Raw genomic sequence first — 20,725 nt, forward strand, 5'->3', positions numbered from 1 at the left:
AGATCCATCTCTTCTGTCTCCATGAGAGTTGTAATAATAATAACTGCCTTTTGGGGAGTTCCAACTGTGTGCCAGGCTCATGGGAGCTTGCATTTGTCAACTGACTTCCTCTTCTTATCAAACTTGTGAGGGGAGTGTGTGTGTGGGGGAGGTGGAGAACCCAGCAGTCAGCTTGTAGGAGAGATGAAGTGGTTGCATCTGAGGATCAAGAGTGATTAATAACTCTGTGTCCCTCTCCCCACTATTTTTTTTTTTTTCATTTTCTTCACACACATCTCTTCAGCCGCCGTTTGGACATCTGGGTTTGCAAGTCTTTATCCAGGTGCACTGGCATATCAATGTTTGACTTGGGAGAGAGATATTAGACCCACTCCTCCTCCCCCAGCCCTGCCCTGGAGAAGAGCTCCACCATCCAACCCACCATGGAGCATCTGCCTGAAGCTCTTCGTCACGTCACACCTTGGATTCAGATGGTCATCAGCTCCTGTAGGTTTTGACTCTTTTTTATTTTTTTTAAATCCTCATCTGAGGATATTTTCCCATTGATTTTAGAGAGAGTGTAAGAGAAAGAGAAATATTGATGTGAGAGAAACATATTGATTGGTTGCCTCCTGCATGAGCCCTGACCAGGGCCTGGGTTGGGGAGGAGCCTGCAACCAAGGTACATGCCCTTGATGGGAATCAAACCTTCGGTCTGCAGGTCGATGCTCTATCCACTGAGCCAAACCAGCTAGGGCTGTTTTGCCTCTTTATTATCTCGCCAATTCTGTTTGCTCCCTCTCCATCCCTACTGCTCTTGCCTTCTCTAGGCTTCCATCATCTCCCCTCCCTTGGTTCACTACTGGCTTAACTTGAAACTCTTGACTCCATTAGTTTTTAAACTGATAAGATCTTGAAGGAAAAAAAAAATAGCTGTTTTTTTTTGTTTTTGTTTTTGTTTTTGTTTTTTGCACACTCTGCGCTAGTGATTCCTGAGTTATGGACTGAGCACTCTGTGGAGCAATGCTAAGGAAATATTGTAAGAGGTCCTTGAGCTGTAGCCTGTGGCCTGGATAAATAATAAGTGTCCTAGGCTGTTTAAACACAGATGGGGTGGCTTATGAACAACAGAAATGTATTCTCAAGAGTCCTGGAGGCTGGAAGTCCAACATTACAGTACCAGCATGGTCAGGTCCTGGTGGGCTCCCTTTTTGGGTTGCAGACTGCACCCCTCTCCTAGTGTCCTCACATGGCCGAAAAGGCTAAGGAGCTCTGTGGGGTCTCTTTTATAAGAGGCCAGATACATGACAATTCATGCAAGATTGGGCCTTCCTTCCACTGGCTGCCGGCACTGCCTTTGCTCTGGCCCGGAGCTGCCTTTCTGCCTCACTCTGCCTTTGGAGTGGCTAAGGTGGTGCAGAACACCATGGCGATGACGCAAGTGTCCTGCCCCCAGCTGCTCAGTGCCTGTGTATGCAAATTAACCCACCATCTTTGTTGGGTTAATTTGCATACCAACTCCTGGTTGGCTGGTGAGAGTCGCAAAGGTATGGTCAATTTACATCTTTCTCTTTTATTAGTATAGATTAATGTCATTTATGAGGCATGCACCCTCATGACCTAATTACCCCCCAAAACCCCATCTCTTAACACCATCATATTTGGGGATAGGGTGAATTTTGAGAGACACAAGCATTCATTCCTTAACAGTGTCAGCATATACATGTTTGCAAACATATGTAAATGCTGTTTTGAAGGTACAATTGAAGTTTATTTTAAAGAACTGCTGAATTTATAATTGAACTTTTCATTGCATGCATTAAAAATAGACATGCTAAAAATAGATCTTTTATCTAATAGAGGTTCATGACAGATTTACCTCTAAATAGACCATAAACTTGAAAAGGGGTGTTGGAGCAGCATCACTGGTGTGAGGTTCAGACTAATGATTCAACTGGTACCTGCTACAGCCCAATGGCGTTCAATAAATGCACATGCTGGTTTAGACCATGGCGTGTTTATGTGTTTGAAGAGAGCCAGGCAAATGCTGCCCTACCTAAACAGAATTCTGATCCCCGAAGTAGGTCAAGGGGTGTAGAAGCAAGCTACCTGGCTTCTGCTACCCTCAGGTGCAGAGACATAATCTAATAGGGCCCCATTCAGGCTCCATTGTAGTCTTGGATGTTCCAGGGTGTGAAGTGTGCTCAGTGAATAGAGCAGACACAAGGGATTTTCAATGGCAGTTTTTGCCAATTTGTATTCGTGTGAAGGGCTGAATCGGCGCTGCTCCCATCTCTGCTTGTTCTGTTTATTCAGCATGAATGTCTGGAACATGTAATTGTTCTGCCGGCTTTTATCAGATACGCTGTCCCAAGGTACCAGTGGGAATGTCTTCATTACTAACATGTAGTGCGAGGAAAGCAGGCTGCTTGTGGAAACTGTCTGCAGACTTCTAGACGTTACCTTGTGTTTTATAGAGGCTGCTAATTAGCACCCAGCTAACAGTGGCAGGTTATCAAAGCAGGAAATGATCCCTATGACCACTGTGGAGTGTATGCCAGCAGCAAGGGTGCCTGCCTAGCTCAGTTTGTGAGCTGAAGAGGAGAGATTGGGGGAGGGAATGTAATGAGGAGCTCCCTACTTGTGGGTTTTGGCCTGAGAACCAAGCAGGCTCATGATTACCTCTGGGGAAGGACTGCTGTGTCTATCTGTCCTTCTCTATAAATTACACGGCAGGATGGGATGATTCTTTTGTTCACTAACACAACTGTGAAGGTGCACTGGACAGAGCTTCTTAGAGGAGGGAGGGAAGGACATTTTGTTCCTTCTGGATGGTCCTTAACATTTGGATTACTGAGGCTAAAAATTTTCCATTAACATTTGGATTACTGAGGCTAAAAATATGCTAATTGACTGCATTGCCTTCACAAAGATGGTGGTGCCCACAGTCAATAAGGAGGGAATATGCTAATTGACTGCCACACCCTCAAAGATGGCAGTGCCCACAGTCACAAGATGGCGGCGTCCAGTCCCTTCAGCCCTGCATGGGTGGCAGGCGTGTGGCATGGCTGGGCCCACCCCTAGGTGGGTCTGGCTGATCTACATGCCTGCTTCCAGAGTCCCCCAGTCCCCTCAGCCCCCCAGCCACCCAGAGCCGGCCAAGGCAACACCCTCATCATAACATGTAATGAGGGTGTTGTCTTCCCCTGATTGCTGGATCACCTCCCACCCGTGAGGTGACTCACAGGTTCTCAATGGCGAGGCACACAGATGGAGTGACCATGTTCATTTGCGTGCCCATCCCAATCTGAGGTTGCGGTCTCCACCTCTGCTTCCGAGCCCATAGCCTGTGGAAGACAGCCTGTGCTTCTTTGATCAAATGTCCAGGGCTTTCATGGGGAAAGCAGGAGGTGGGCATTCCGTCTGAAATGAGAATTGGATTTGAAAGGATTTAATCAGTAAAGAAATTAAAAAAATAAAAGAATAAATCTCCACCTTTGCTATACTAAAAAAAAATAATAATAAAAATAAAAATAAAAATAAAATAAAAAAATCAATCGCACAAGAACTCTCAAAATCCTAGAGCTACAATCCTTCCCTGATGGGCTGCTATACAAATTCTGAATCAGGCAGGGTCTCCGAGACTCGTTTTGTTTTGATGAAATGTTTTCTCATTCCCCAAAGGGGATGTGGGTGAGCAAGGCACACGGGGCAGGTGTGTTTACTAGTAGGTGCCCGGCCGGGCCTGCGCCAGGGCCAATCGCCTTTGTTGGGAATATGTGCCAGCTGCAGCCTCTCTGGGATTTGAGGGTTGCAGACAAGGTAACAAGTTATTATTTCTTTTGACAGAGGATCTGTGACACGCAGGGTGGACACCCTTCCCCCAGCGAGCAGGGGGAACAGACATTTGGAGGGAGGACCCCAGTGGGAAGACATTAAATACTTACACAACAGGCGTTTTCACGGATAAAAAATAATGGCTACAGCACACAGAGGTGAATAATAACCATCATTTTCAAATAGCAAGTGTTGGCCTCCAGGCCTCTGCTGACTCCTGGACGCTTGAAATTGTCTTGAGAGTGGGGCTTCGGGGATGGGTCGTTGCCTCCTGTGGCTACAAACAGTGGATGAGCCTGGCCATGGGAGGGACCTTTGTCCTGCTCACCACCTTATTTTCGTAAACATCATGGAAAGAAAAAGATCGAGAAGCACTTGAAAAGAGGACGATTTGGCTTTCTGACATTCCTTTATTTTGCCCAGTCTTTCTTTCCAACGGGGTCAGAGTGAAAGTGGATTACATCAGAAGCATGAAGAATGCATAGCAACCAGCAACTGATGTGAATGAAATGCTGATTTCAGAGCCCAGATTCGGGAAGTCCGATGATTGCCAAAATTTCCCCTTTCTCAGCCGGGATAGTGCCAAATGTCTTTGCGGAGCATTGGGAAGATGGCATAATTCCTGTGTGTGCATCAGACCAGACTTGGCCTTGGAAGCATAATGTAATGGCCACCCTTCCATTGTTCATGGGAGACAATGAGTTAACCCAGGATGGAGAGGTGCCCAGGGCTTTAATGAAACCGTCCTGGGTGCTGATTTGGAAGTGAGTGCAGGTCAACAATGTTCTCTGGCTGCAGAGCCTGATTCCCTCTGAGCTGGCATGGGAATGTTTGAAGAAGGCCATGGGGACGCAGCGCTTGGGATCCTGCTCTGCCCACTCCCAGGGTCCCTGAGAGCAGAGACAACTTGGGGGCCACTTTCAGGTGGAAAAGTCACCTCTGCTCACTCTGTATTTTCCCTGTTTTCTCTGGCTGCATCGGCTTCGGCTCTCTGCTCTGGTTCTTGTGCTGTGGGCTAAATAGCTGCCCAAAGAAATGCCTAAGTGTGATCCATCACAACCCCAACTGACAGCCATGTGACCTTTTAAATGGCAAAGCTCATTGGGATTTATTTTTTCAGGCTTGAGACTTAGCAGCCCTGTGAGAACAGCAGGGAAGCTATTATTATCGGCATTTCATCAACATAGAGATAGGTTCATCAGAGAGGGTATGTGGCTAGCCCAAAGCCACACAGCCAGTGAGAGGCAATGCTGGAAAGCAACCCAAGCCAGTCTGATTTCAATTCCACTGTCTCTCTGCCTTGTACAGTGATCCTACTTTACATTCCAATCACCCTGTGTCCTTTACATATACCTTGGTCTCACAGAACCCTACAGCCAGTGACCAGGAAGGGAACTCACTCAGCTAAGGAGAACCTGGATGGCCCAGGTGACAGAGCTGGCCGGCCACAGAATCCTGACTTAATCCACTTCTGATTTGGCCCAATGCTTTGTCTCCTTTACTTTTCTTCCATCAAGGAAGCAAATGTATCCCAAACTTCATAAGGGCATTTCTTAGAGTCAAATGGTGACAGGAAGGAGGGGCTTTCTGAATGACACAACCATAGTGGCGGATAACATTTACTGAGCTCTTATTATGTGGCAGACATTGGTGTGTGTGTGTGTGATTCCTCATCTAACCTAATCCTCACTACAAGCCCATGCAATGTGCACTGTAAGATCCTTACAGGTGAGGATCTGATGATGCTGAGGTTCAGGGAGGTTGAATACCTGCCCAAGGACACACAGCACTAGAGACAATATTTGACTGTAGCTTTGCCTGCCTCTAATACTTTACTTATCAATCCATTTTCAGGTTTTTCTCTAGGTTTGAGAGAAAACTGTTCTGTTTTTTTTTTTTTTTTTTTTTTTTTTGTGTGTGTGTGTGTGTGTGTGTGTGTGTGTGTGTTTTGTGACGGCTCCCTGTGGCTGATCCATTCTTGATAATGCAACCTGGTTACGGTAGGTAACTACAACAGGCTCAGCCCTGATCAGAACCCGCAAACAGCTTCTCTCTGATCGTGAGATGAGTGGTGGAAAGGGGTCAGGCTTATTGAATGTCAGGTTTATGGCTGAGATCAGCACAATGAACCCTGGAACAGCCCTGTGAGAGGAGATTTTATCAATGTCATCACAGCAACCAAAAAAAGTGGAAGCTTAGAGATTTTATGTCACCTGCCCAGTCATGAAGCCAGCAAATGATGAGCCTAAGATTTGAACACTGGGTCATCCCCATGCCCAGAGAAGGTCTCTAACTTGATCCAGACCCTGTCTCCCATCATTGTATTCGTGCCTGAAAGACACAGCAGGCCCTCAGAAGACAGTTGGGACATGACTGAATAAAACAAACCCTCTGTGAGTCTGAATATCTGCTGAAGGTCTTGGGAAGGGGGTGGGGAGGAGAGTTGTCTCAGCCTTTTCCCCTGTCTCTCGTGACATCTTCATAAATTCCATCCCCTGGGTCCGCAACCGAACCTCTCCCCCGTCTCAGCGGAGAATTGTGCACACTATGCTTTTACACACGGACCTGTCTCTTCCTAAGAGCAGGTCTATAGCAGCTGCGAAGAGGATGCCGTGTCTTCATTTTGTTGCTTCTCCGTGGTGTGATCAGTGGTACCCGGCCGAGCTCTCTGCAGCAGAGGAGAGGACGCTGATCTCACCTCCACGTTTGCCACCTGATGTTTTCAGAGCAAACAGGAAGAGGAATGCTAAATATTTCAAAGCTGGAATGCAAGCTGTACAGCATCACGGCCTTACAGATGTATGAACGCCACTGCAAATCTCCCCTACGAGTGCATTAAGGTGATTCATAAGAACGGAAAATTCATCCTTATCAGTTGGACAGATCACCCGCGAGCGCACCCTCACACCTGTTCTCAGTACTTCCAAAATTGCCGCTGGCATTTATTTCTAATAAGTCACGGTGAAATAGGTGAAGTAGTTTACCTGTGCTGTGAGATAGAAAAGTCATTTTTTTAAAACACACGCGCACACACACACACACACACACACACACACACACTTTTACGGGGGTTTGTAATAAATAAGTCGCCTAGGAAAGGGAATGTACTATAAAATGGTACAAGAGACAGTTTGCTTTGGGGACTTAACACGCCTTGCTAACAGGCCATTTCTGGGTGTCTTTTTCTATTACCCTGCTTGTAGCTGGTGTCCAAGGAATGGAAAAGGATAGCACCATTTGCAGCTCTCAATGCCAGGGCCAATTAAGGTCACAGTTTCTAAAATGTGTGAGAGGAGGCTGTGGCCAGGTAACCACCTCATGCCCAGGAAAGGAGGTGTGTGTGTGTGTGTGTGTGTGTGTGTGTGTGTGTGAATGTGTGTGTTTGTGTGTGTGAGTGTGACTCCCTTCCCTTATCGTTCACACCCCTTCCTTATGGAATCTTCCTATGAGTCCTTCCTTTCTCCAGTGGTGGCACCTTGCTTAGAATCACACCTACCTAACGGGCTGTGTTTACTGTCGTGTGTTCTGGCCTGGCTTGCTAAGGTCAATAGAATGGGATACAGCCCCCAAAGTTTGATAGAGCTCAAGAAGGGACAGGAGCAGGACATGGACCCTCTGAATTGCTGGTGGTATCAGTGGCCGTGTCCTCTTTATATCAGTAGAAGTAGTCACTCACACAGCAATTTCTTCAGGCACATGGGGGACAAGAATGGGGTATGCGATACTGTTTGCCATAGTGAAAGAATATAGACAAACTAAATGGCGAAACCTATTTAACTGGCTGAATAAAATATGGTTTAGTCATACAGTGGAATACTATACAGCAGTTGAAAAAATGATGAAGGTCTATTTATGCTGAATTTGGAACAATTTCCAAGAATTCTTGTAAAGTGAAAATAACAAGCTGCAGAACAATGTATATTGTGGGTTAACTTTTGTGGGAAGAAAGAAAGAAAGAAAGAAAGAAAGAAAGAAAGAAAGGAAAAACACATATTTCTCTATTTATTCATCCCTCTTGGGATCCCTCTCATTTGCCTGGTACTCGCTGCCATGTTGAAGACCACTGGCCATGAACACCTGTCCGCCTCTGGCTGAGGGCTGTCATCTGGCTGCTGGGGACTGCTCAGCTAGTGGGTGGAGTCAGCTACAAGGGCGGTGCCTTATCACCTCAGAAGCAGGTCTGGGCCAATGGTGGACAGGGAGTCATCGTCATCATAGTCTCTTTAGCTCTTCAACTGGGTGACTCTGGAGTATGTGCTCTGCACACCCCACCTCCAGATCCTCTGGCAGGATTGAGCTCCAGCTCCCCACTGTGGCAACTCAACTCCTGGACACCCCTTTATTGGCCTTCCTCCTCCCTTCCTCTGTGTCCCTTCCTCCCTCTCTCCCTTAACAGTTTCCTGGGGTCACCTCTCAGATAAACTGCAGAATGACATCATATCCTGAAAGAAGAATCCTCAGGAAAGTGTTATTGAGTGATTCATGCTGGAAACCATGGTGAGGACATTGCTCGCCTTATAAATATTAATATATGAGAGGCCCATAGCCTACCCTAGGAGACTCTGAGCTGCCTCCTGGAAATCCAGGTGTGGGTGGTTGCATTAAGAATAAACTGCACCTAACCTTAATCCTAACCCTAACCCTACCTTTACCCCCACCCTTACCCTTACCCTTACCCTTACCCTAACCCCAACTCTTAACCTTACCCCAACCCTAACCCCAACCCTTACCCTAACCCCAACCCTTGCCCTAATTCTAACCCTAACCAACCCTTACCCTTACCCTTACTCTAACCCCAACTCTAACCCTAACCCTAACCCTAAACTTGCTTCCTGTGTGGAAGGGGCTCTCTTTCTCCATGTCTCTTCATATTTCAGAGTCTTTGCATCAGAAGATCATTTTTGACTGAAAAATGAACCTTGTCCTCTCCTCCAAGTCTATTGTGAAAAAAGCATAGCTGCATAGTCCTGCTGCATTTCAATGGCTCAAATGCGTGTGGACTTGGCTGTTGCCTCATGAGGTGGGGTGTGTGGAGATGTGGTGGCTTCTGAGAGAGAATATGACATGCTCTGCTGTTCAGGGATCTCAGATGTTTGTCCCTCCTTTTGCCTGACTCCCGCCTGTGTTTGTGCATGTGGATGAGTTTTTGTGCAAAACAATAAAGGCTGGGAGCGAACTCTTGCTGTGACAGGGATGAATTGCCTCTGCTCTCGCCTTCCTGCTGGGCCCTCTCCTACTGTGGAGAGGCACAGGAAGTAGAGCACAGTGTTCTAGCTCAGGGGCCTGGGCTCATTTGTTAATTTGAATCCAGGAGCTTAAAGACATGCTCCCTTGGGGGACATCTGGATGGCTCACAAGGACCCAGGCTGTGCTCTCACACTTTCATGTTCTCCTGTTCTATAGTTCTCTGCTTCTTGCTTTGCTACATCTTTGATATGTAAGTTTTGTTGCATGGACTAGCAGAAGCTGAGGTAGTATTTGCAGATGGACGGAGACCACACTGGGATGTCCATTCCATGGAAATACAGATGTTCCCAAGAGAAAAAATGAACCAGAAGTCAAAAGGATCCATGTGGAGAACCAACCTGTAGGGAGCACAGATTTTCTGTTTTGACTTCTTACCACCTTGTCATCCTCCACATTATGTGGGGGAGGCAGGAGTATCTCGGGGTAAAGGGCGTGGACCCTACCAGTTATGTATGTGACTTCAGGGAAGCATTCAACCTCAGTTTCTTTATCAGTAAGATGATATAATAATATCTCTAATTGGGTTGTTGTGAGGATTAAATGAGATGATAGCACTTAGAACAATGCTTGACACGGAGGCACACAATAAGTGTTGGCTAATATTAGCTTTTCTTTTGATTTCTATTTGTCACATTCTGTCTTTCAATTAATTCTGATATCAACTCCATAAGGGGGATGCAGAATGTACTCCACTTTTCTGCCAGGATGTCTAACCTTAAATCTAAATTGTCCAAAATTTAACTCAGAATCCTCCCTCTGTTATTCCTTGTCTCAGATGGTTTGACTTTGGGTGGTAGCCACACAGTGAAATATACAGATGTTGTATCATAGAAATGTATACTTGAAACCTATGTGATCCTATGAACCAATGTGATCCTGATAAATTTAATTAAAAAAATTAAAAAAGGATAACTATATTTTTCTCAGACACTCCCTCACATTTTTTCATTGTATGATATTTACTTCTCTTCCTCTCAGACCTCCCACATCCAATCTATTAGCAAAATCCTGTTGGTTTTTTTTTTTTTATAAAGCTTTTTTTTAAAAAAAAATATTTTATTGATATTTTACAGAAAGGAAGGGAGAAATATAGAGAGCTAGAAACATCAATGAGAGAGAGTCATCGATCAGCTGCCTCTTGCACAACCCCTACCGGGGATGTGCCCACAACCAATGTACATGCCCTTGACAGGAATCGAACCTGGGACACTGAGCCAAACCGGTTTCGGCAAAATCCTGTTGGTTTGACCTACAAAGTACATCCAAAGTCTGACCACTTCTGCCTCCTGTCCTCTTCCCCCTGGTCCCGCACCATTGAATGGTTTCATAACTGTTTTCCCTGCTTCTACCTTGTTGTCCCCTCCCCCATATATATTCTCAAAAAAGTGTAGTTGGTTCATATCCTCCAGTAAAAGTGTCTGACACTCAATCGATGTTTGTTAAATAAATAGCTTAATTGATTCATATTTTATAGGGGAGAAAACTCAGTCTCAGACAGCTAATACAATTATATCCCTGGGTATTACCGGACATCATTGGGCATCACTGGGAGTTACAGGACATCAGTGGAAATTAATAAGACATTACAAGGCAAGTAGATGGCAAACTTGAAATCTTCTCCGCTTAACTCCAAGTCCTGGTATCTCACATTCTGCTATCTATCACTGTGTGATATAGTCCTGTGCATAATGATGTTTTTATCAACTATGGATAGCATATACAATGGTGATCCAATAAGATTATAATGCAGATTTACTGTATCTTTCCTATGTTTACATATGATTAGATACACCAATACTTAACCATTGTGATACAATCGCCTACAATACTCAGTACAGTAATATGCTGTACATGTTTATAGCCTAGAAATAATAGGCTATGCCATATAGGCTAGTTGTGTAGGAGGCTACACCATATAGGTTTGTGTATGTGCACTCTAACATGTTTGCACAACAATGCAGTCACCTAATGATGCACTTCTCAGCTCATATCCCAGTCGTTAAGTGGCACATAACTATATATATTTCCATAATTATATGTATTTACTATTGCCTCCATAGTGAAGGAGTGCTACAGCCTGTATTGTGTCCCCCCTAAATTTATATGCTTAATTCCTAACTGCCAAAGTCTAATCCCCAGTGTGACTGTATTTGAAAATAGGATAGTAGGAGAGGAAAAATAATTTCCCTCTACCTTTCTGAATTCCAGACACCCATAATAAAAGACATATTAGCAAGAGAAAAACACAGAGAAGTTTGTTAACATGCATAACTCATGTACACATGTCATACTGAGGGAGAAATGAGTAACTCACTGAGGTGGCTTAGAATTCAAGCCCAAATATCATTTCTCAGCGAAAGATAAAAGGAAGAAGAGTGTGGGGAGACCAGTTATGGGGAAACTAGTAGAAAACCAGGAGAAACAAAAATAATATTGCAGTGCAGGTTTAAGACAGTGCCTTCCCTGTGAATAATGTATAACATTTTTTCTGAGGATTATCCTACGTGGTAAATGGGGAAGGGAGGGAGGAGGAAAACCTTTGCAAATACAGGAAGGGAAGGAAGATAGCTCTCCCTGAACTTGCTTCTTCTCAAATGCCTTCAGCTCAAAATGCTCCGGTGCCAAAGTGACCTCAGGGTTGGGAGCTAATCCAATATGGCCGGTGTCCTCATAGGAAGAGGGAGATACACCAGGGAGGAGTAAGCACAGAAGAAAGGCCATGTGAGGCCACAGACAGGAGACAGGCATTGCCAAGCCAAGGAGGGAAGCTTTAGGAGAAATCCAACCTGCTGACCGCTTGATCCTGGACTTCCATTGTCCAGAACTGAGAAAACACATGTCTGTTGTGTTAGCCACCCAATGTGTGGCACTTTGTAATGGAAGCTCTAGCAGACTAAGACAAGACAGTAGTCAGTCTGGGTGCCTACTATGTACTTAAAAAAAAAAAAAGGGGAAATGATCTAGAGCAGTGGTTGGCAAACTCATTAGTCAACAGAGCCAAATATCAACAGGACAACAATTGAAATTTCTTTTGAGAGCCACATTTTTTAAACTTAAACTTCTTCTAACGCCACTTCTTCAAAATAGACTTGCCCAGGCTGTGGTATAATATTTTGTGGAAGAGCCACACTCAAGAGGCCAAATTGCTGCATGTGGCTTGCGAGCCGCAGTTTGCCGACCACGGATCTAGAGGAAAAAATAGCCCTGGAATTCCACGATCAAAGCAAATCTAATGCGAGGAGCTCGGGCCAATGTGAACTGTGTACGCTAATGCATAACAAATGCATTTTTGTGGAATCCACGTGCCAGGGAAATAGTGAGGCTTGGAAGGTGTCCTCCCTGCAAGTGGTACCCCAAGGCATCACATATGTCTTCTTTAGAGCATGATCTGGGAAATTCCCAGCACGTGATGAAAATCCAGGCTCTGTCCCACATGTCCCCGCATCCCGTGTCTGCGCTTCATGACACCCGTCCTCTCAAATGCAAGGTGGCAGGATGTGGGCTCCCTTCCAGGGTCCACTAACACAGTCAATATGCTGTTTTTCTGGAAAAAGAGTATTTATTGTTTGAACAGCTGCACTTCTACTTTCTTGGATTTAAGGGAAAATTACCTGCGCCCAGGAGTGGATTGGAAAGGGTAGCTTTGAATTTCCCAATTTAAAATATCCTGCAGGTTTTACAAAACTGCACCCAAACCACAGCATTTTTCCATCCCGACTTCCTCCTTATCCCAGCCAGCGTTGGGGAAATCAACAGCGGGTTTTAGCATCCAAGCCTGGCCGGGGTTTTGGTCAAAATCATGTGCTTATGGCAGTGCTTAAGGAGCACCAGCCTTCTCTGGAAATCTGCTTAGCCAAGCAGAGCCGAGATTCAGCACTCTGCAAGTCTCATTTAATTTTTTTTTTTTTTAAGGTATTTGTCTTCAAAGAAAGATTTGCTTTCGAAGGGCTGCTGATGATATCGCAGTGCTCAGCTCCCTGGGTTATTTGTTTTGGAGATTGTATATAAGCTCCTAACATTATTATGACACAATTACCAGCAAGTAATCATCCAATTGCCATAAACACGTCCCTCTCAAAATATTGCAAATTAATATTCATGCTTTCCTCGAATCCTCCATTCTCAGCTAATGTGTGCCTACATAGTTCATCAAAATGTACATTTTTTCTTCCCCCTGTGAAAGAAAGAATTATAGTTCAGTTCTTCATCTTGAGGTCTGGGGAGATATCTCTGTAGCATTAGTTGTTTTGAAAGACGATTTGACTTGTGCATTAGTTGCTTTGAAAGACAATTTCTCTGTGACTGATGCAGCCACCGGCAATGAATGATGAGCTTCCACGGGAAGCATCTGCCCTCCGTGAGAGCTAGAGCATTGAAAACACTGGTTTAGTCATTCAGTTCTGGCAGTTGAGAAGTCATGCCAGCTACCTGATCCTGAGTAATTGTCATATGTAACGAGGATTGTATATGTAACTCTGAGAGCTGGTGGTTAGTCACTGTTAAGGGGCGATCCTGGAACCTCATGATGAATACATAACTGCAGATTCTTCCCCTCAATCCTCGTAAATCTACCTAAAGAAACGAAGCTCCCAAACACGCTATGATTTAGAAACCTGAAATTCACACAGGCGAGTGGAAAGGGAAATGTGTACCAACACAGTAATCCTGGGATAAGTTATATTTGGAAATTGAATGTAAGTGAACTTAATTTCATGGTGTATGAAACATCGGATGATACACCATTTTCTATTTACTTAACCGGTTACATCAAAGGTGATAAAAAAAAAAATATCTTAGAGTAACCAAGCCTGAGTTCAGTCAGATTAGGGGAGTGATTTAAAAGCCCTCGGATAGACTTCTGTGTATCAAATGCATATTGATAAATGTTTATACCCAATGCTGGGCTGGAAAATGGCTCACAATTTCTTTTCCCAAAACAGTTAGAAAAAAGCCCTGATTTCTAGAGCTTATCTCAATTTCTGTGCTGTGAGAACTCTCACAGAGGCTGGTTTCCGAGGAGAGAGTTGAGAAGCCATGTGCAAAATTGGCCCTTGCAAGACAGACCCAGATGCGTTCAGCACACCGCAGGTTTTACAAAGAAATTCACAACTGTGCTCTCAGTGGATCACATGACTTTGATGTGAACAAATCTGAAATAAAATGTAACAGATGCTTTATATTGAGGGCCAATGAACTAAAGAAGAGGGATGGAGAAAGAACGCTAGCTCAAACACTGCTACAAAGGAACCTGTGGGTGCTGCCCTGCCCACTTTGGGGGCAGCAAGACTTGGTGGGAACCACATGGGATCTGAGTTTTGCCTCTTCATGGTGGTGGGTCTGTGAATAAAACAGTTATTCCCTCTCAGCCTTAGTTTCATCACTGGTAAGTGGGGATGCCAAAAGTGACCTTGGGAGGTAGGTTATACTGAGTATTAGTTATACTAGTAAAGCAGTTACTTTTTAAAAAGCAGTTGCACATAGTAGGTGTTCAAAATTATTTGGACCCGCTTTTTCATTTTTTTAATTTGAAATAGTTGGGTTGCATTGTATCTTGGTTTCCCTTTCAATGTTTAAATCTCTGAAAATTATATAGATTCAATTCAATAAAAAATATCAAGTCCCAGGCATTTAAGAAGTATATCATAAATATGTATTTAATGGATGGAAGTAAATATACCTGCAATTCCTATTATTTCTTGTTTTTTTTCTCCATACTAGAAATCTTTAAGAGACATCTTTGGCTCTATTTTTATAAAAAGTTATTTTCTATGTCCAATAAATCACCAAGTACTGAAGATTTTTATCTTGTAAATATTTAAGAAAAAATAATTTGAAGCTCTGGCCCAGAATTGGGCATCATTCTCTGCACCAAAAGGTTGTGGGTTTGATTCCTGGTCAGGACACATGCCCAGGCTGTGGGGTCAATCCTCAGTAGGGGAGTGTAGGAGGCAGCTGATGGCTGTTTCACTCTCACATCAATGTTTCTCTCTCTCTTTCTCTCTTTTTCTCTCTCTCTCCCCCTCTCCCTTCCTCTTTCTCTCAAAAATATTTAAAAATCAAAATCTCTTTATCGATCTATTGTATGTTCTGCTAGGTTAGCCTGCCATTATCTCCTAGTTAGTCCTCTGCTTCCCATCTTCATCACCATCCCTGACAAGATTGTCTTGAACCCCATATTCCAAGTTTTTTAAGGACAAATATTTTATTTATTTTTGTCTCACAGTCTAATATAGCTCCTGGCACAAAACAGATGCTCAGTAAGTGTTTATCTGATTGCATAATGAATGACCCAACTTTTAGGAAAGTAATTGACATAACATGGTTGTCTGTGTTGGAAACTACCTTCTGAAGTGAGAACATCTATGTTTCCTTACGTGTCCTCTTCATATGCCGTCCATTTCGGTCACTTCAAAATCCATGCCACAGACCTGGATTTCTATACAATAGGCCTCTGGTTTCAGGGCTACATACTCGGTCTAGACACTAACTGGTGCTGTTCTTATAGTGTGGCCACCTCTGCTCCCAGGCCCTGGCTGCTCTGGTCCCATCTGTGCCTTTTACTCCACCAACCCACCTGGGGATGCCCTTTCTCCCCCTTGGACCCTTTTCCACTCAGGCGAGCCACTTTCCAAGCAGAGGTTACTGAGAGTAATTAAGATTTAGTTTCCTGATTTAGTGCCGATTGGCTAAGCTCTCCAGGGTCAAGGTGGAATGCACTGAGACTTTACATGCCCCCAGCTATCAGGAGTGAATTTTCATGGCCCAGAATTAAAGCCAGAATGTAGAGACAGAATTCAAATTAGGTGCTTAAATGACACCTTTTGGCAGTCTAAATAATGCTGTGGAGAAGGTGGAAATTCTAGTAGAAGTGGAATAAGGAATTAGCGTAAGGGAAAGGTTGATGGCACATTTGACCACGTCTCACTTCTCCCACATTCTGAACATACAGAATAGTTTCCATTAGAATTGTTTCCAGTTGATTTTACACCCCCCAACAACACACAATATCTACAAGAATTTTTCCTGTCCTTAACAAAATTCATGCAGTACAAGATTTTGACCTCTTTTTAAACAAACCTTCCTCCATAGAGTCTTATACTAGACTCATGGAAGTGAACTTGATCTTTAGGGACAGCCACGGTTTGAACGTGGGTTCTACTTAGAGGTGTGTCATTTTGAGTAAATCACTAAACTTCCATCAACCTCAGTTTCCTTGTCTAGTCTCCACCTCAGTAGCAGGTGTGAGGTCTTGGTGAGATAGCATATCTCTTCATCACAGAGTCTTGTATGCAACTGATGCCCCCACGGTATTAGCTTCTTCCATCTTCTTAGTGAGATGAGGGGATTCCATACTCACTGCTTGAGCCTTGTCTTTATTTTGCCCCTAATCTTCTAAACTCCAGGCCTCCAGTAAAATTTTCCTTCTTGTCCCTCTATAGCCCTTACCTGTTTCACAGCGGTGAGACTGTTCTATGCAGAATTGTTATGGATTGTACACTTATGTCCACAGACATGGACTGTCTATGTGTCTGTGCTTACCTCTCTTCTCTTCCCAGCCAGAATGCAAAGGCAGTATTTTATTTATTTCGGTATTGTTTTAAAGATTTGGTAAAAACAAACAAAAAACCAAACCAAAATCAGTTTCTTATACAAAGAATGTGACAAACCATATTTGATTGACTTTAAACTACAAGAGTGGACCAGCAGATGATGAGTCAATATTTCAACTACCGTATTTTCCGGCGAATGAGACGACTTTTGAAACAAAAAAAAGTCAACCGAAAATCGGGGGTCGTCTTATACGCCGGGTATATCCCGAAAAACATCTGGATATGCCGCTAAACGAATTTTCCAACTCTATCCCGCACCAATCACTGCAAGGCTGCTCGGACTGCCTCTCTAACTCAGCCAATCCAAGCAGGCTTTTTATGCATGCAAATTATACATGTTCTGTACCCGAAGCTACACTGTGTTCTAGTAAAAAGCCTGCTCAGATTGGCCAGAGTTAGAGAGGTGGTCTATTAAAAAAAGAACTGGTGTTGCCTCGGAAGTGGGGGGTAGTCTTCTACAGCGAATATAGGCCTAACCCTATGTTTTAACTGTAAAATTAGGGGGTCGTCTTATATGCTGGAAAATACAGTACTGGGTTTCTCTAAATAGAAAACCACCTATTCTAAATAATTTTCACCTGGTTAAATAAAGTACTATAGCAAATATGCACAGAAGTCTCTTCCTATACATTTATTCTGTTTCTAGGAATTTTACTGTATAAACCCAGATGATATTCTGTTTTCAGTTAGGTATTCATTTGGTGACTCTGTGCCCACCACCTTCTGATTAAGGTAAATGGAACACCCCTGATATTCTCTGTCATCAATGTCTACCCATTTATGCTTATTGTGTTTGGAAACAAATTACAGTAAGTCATGAAGGAAACCACTAAGAGGGTCCATAATCACATGATGCTATGATGTAGTTGAAATTAATAAGAATTATTGCTGATATAGGACAGCACTGAAACCGGGATCTATGGAGAAAGATCCAGCTGACTTCCTTCCCTTCAACTTGACACTTCTTGATTAGACCCGACATTGAAGAATCTCAGCTTCAATATATTGAAGGAAGGATTTGGTACCCTTAACTGAAATGGGCAGGAGTGAGCACCTGAAACACCTGCCTATGATTACTCAAGGTATGGCAGGAACAGTGCTTTCTGCATGCAAGCCAAATGAAATTATTAAGGCTAACCTTCACACTCAGCACTTAATAGGCAATCAATTTTCACTACCAACAGTGCAGGGTAAAAAATCAAGGAGAGAATAACAATGCTGCTTCCTTACATTGTGAAGGGCTTTGGAGTGTGCAGAATGATTTCTCATGCATTACGCCATTTGGTTTTCATAGTAACACAAAATTGGCCAGGACACTCAGGCATGCATGCATGCTGTGAGATTTACTTAACAAACATCCGGGGGCATGTACTCCATGCCAGCCTAGGTGGTAAGTCCAGGGGACAGAATGGTGAAGAATGCAGGGAATATCTTACTGTCCTATTTTCAGCAATGAAGAAACAGGTCTACTCACAGGTCATGTGAGTTATTCAGGGTCACATGAAGACATACCACAGTTGGAACCCAGAGCAGAGGTCTGAACTTCAATCTATAAGTTTGGATGCATGGGAAATGGAGCTCACTTTCTACTATTCTTTGTGGATATCAAGCTCCTGCCTCTCTGAGCTCATGAGACACTTAACATGAGACCTTTTGTCCACTTACCCTCTCTGATTAAAGCTACAAATGCCGAGGCATCTGGAAAGCAGCCTAGAAGGCCACTGGCCCTGTCAGGTGTCAAGGAGAAATCACCTAAAACTCTAAGCTTGGCTTGCTCAGATAACTCAAGACTAGGGAAATGTTAGCATTAGAGAAGGAATTCAAAGCAGTTAACGGAACGGGAGCCCGGCCTCATGGTTTGAAATGGAAATAATAAAACGTGCATTGGTTTTTCCAAGCAGTTATTAAATGAGAGCGATGAGAAGTGCCAGTGACTCAGAGCAAAGGGGCGAAATGAAATAAGTGAAGGGAAGGGGAACTTCCTATGAGGAAATGCCTGGAAACCGTTCTCAGGGGCCAGCACTTCTGGCTGTTGGAATGGTTTCTTTGGGGAGGGAAGGATGGTCAGTTGTATGAGAGTTTTATTTAGAGAAATCCTTAACATGGTCTGACATGCACATCCACAGATTTTACAGCCTGTGGGGGCATTGGGATCATATTAATACTAATATCCTGGTTGTAATGACTCTCCTTCTGTTCACTATTTGGGGACACCTGAGCCCCAATGACCCCCCCCCCTTTATTTCTAACCACAATAAGAAAGTGCAGAGTCCATTCCTGTTGAGTTAGGTTGCAAACCACCTGGAGAGGTCACGCCTGGCCAGTGGCAGAGTCTAAATCTGACTCCTGGTGAGTCACTCACAGTGGTGATGGTGATGGGTGGACCTGCATGAGCCAGTGGACAGGGTGGATGAGATGGGGAAGGCACTGTGGGGCCGAATGAAGAGTCTGTTTCTATGCCTTCCAAGGGGATAGTGCCTCCAATTCTAGCCTATTCCCTAGGCCTAAGACATCTTCATTCATTAGAAAAAGGGCTGGTGCACCTCCTCGCTTTCCCTCCCTGTTCCTTTCCCTCAGCACCAGCAGATGGCAGCAGAGCTCACTCTCTCCAGGACGGAGGCTCCTCTGGTCCTGTCTGCTAGGCAGGATGAACGCGGAGCTGAGTCCTTTGCAAAAACATATTGATTTCATTCTAGGAAGATGAATTCATACACTGTGCAACTGTATTCATCAGTTCATTTGGAGGGGGGGGGGAGAGGAATGTGATCTAGGAGTTGAGCAAAAATAAAATTCCTAGTAGCAGGCATCATCTGTTATCTCTTCCATATGCGCAGACTGTAATGTTCACAAGAGGGCGAATTGCTACTGAATCTGACAGCTGCCTTTCCTAGTATCCTTGCTTAACCTATAATCACTGCGTGGAGCCGGTCCAGGGCTCCTCCTGAGGCTCCCCCTCCCCTCCCCACCCCCGTGTAAACCACACAGTCCAAACCTCTGGCCTGGAATGCTTGCAAGTGTTCTGCCCAGGTTTATCAGTTCATTCTTTTCATTTTGGCCCTCAGCCTTGCCTCATACCCTGATCCTGAAGCTAAAGAAATCCATTCTTTAGCTAGATTCTACCTAGAGACCTGAAGGTGTGTGTGTGTGTGCGTGTGTGTGTGTGTGTGTGTGTATGGATATGAGAAGGTAATAACCTCCTCTTCTTTCTAATCCCTGGGTGGGAAAGGGGAAATCACCCTGAATATATATTTTGTTTCTTCTCTTCTCTACTCTTCCTTCCTCATAACGATTGTCCAAAAAGGTGTTCAAATTATGTAGAGCTGCTTTTTTTTTTATATAAAGCCCTTATGACAAGGTAATAGGACATGTAAATAGAACATGTCAAATATCATTTTTAAGCTGGTTTCAGTTAAATTGCAACAGAACACCTGACTAAATTGACCTAAAAATGGGCAATTATGGGGAAGGGAGGCATCTGTAGGCTCTTTAAATTCAGCAGCTCAGAGATTCCTGGGCTCTGGCCAGCTTTTTTTTTTCACACTGTCTTTCCTCTCATGGTGATAACCCATAATTCTAACATTCACTAATTTACACTGTCATATCTAAAGAGATACCTAAAAGAGACATTTTCTCTCAAGTCTTTCTATTTATCAGGAGGAGAGAATCTCTTCTAAAAGTCCTAGACTTCCAGCCAGGCCCCATTGGCCAGAACTTGGTCATGAGATTATCCCTAAATCAAATCACTAGCATATATGGCTGGGTTTCCATCAATTATAATTTTTACCCTGGGATTGGGTCCACTTTCCTTGCGCATACTGCTGTGAATATTTAAACAGTATTGGATTTCTTTTGGCAAGAAGGGAGTGGGACATGCTTGTTGGACAAACAGCATGGTATGTTAGCACCACACAAAAGTGGATGGTCGTAGTATTAGAGCTATATCCAAGAGTCTCCCTGAAGAATATTATGAAAGGGAACTCCTCCCAGTTGGCAGGACTGAGCCAGGCCCATGGCGATTCACTTTGTCTGAAGGAGAGGTGGCCAGGGGTATA

Source organism: Pipistrellus hanaki, assembly GCF_964339955.1.
Source record: "Pipistrellus hanaki genome assembly, chromosome: 1".
In the NCBI taxonomy this organism is placed as follows: Eukaryota; Metazoa; Chordata; class Mammalia; order Chiroptera; family Vespertilionidae; genus Pipistrellus; species Pipistrellus hanaki.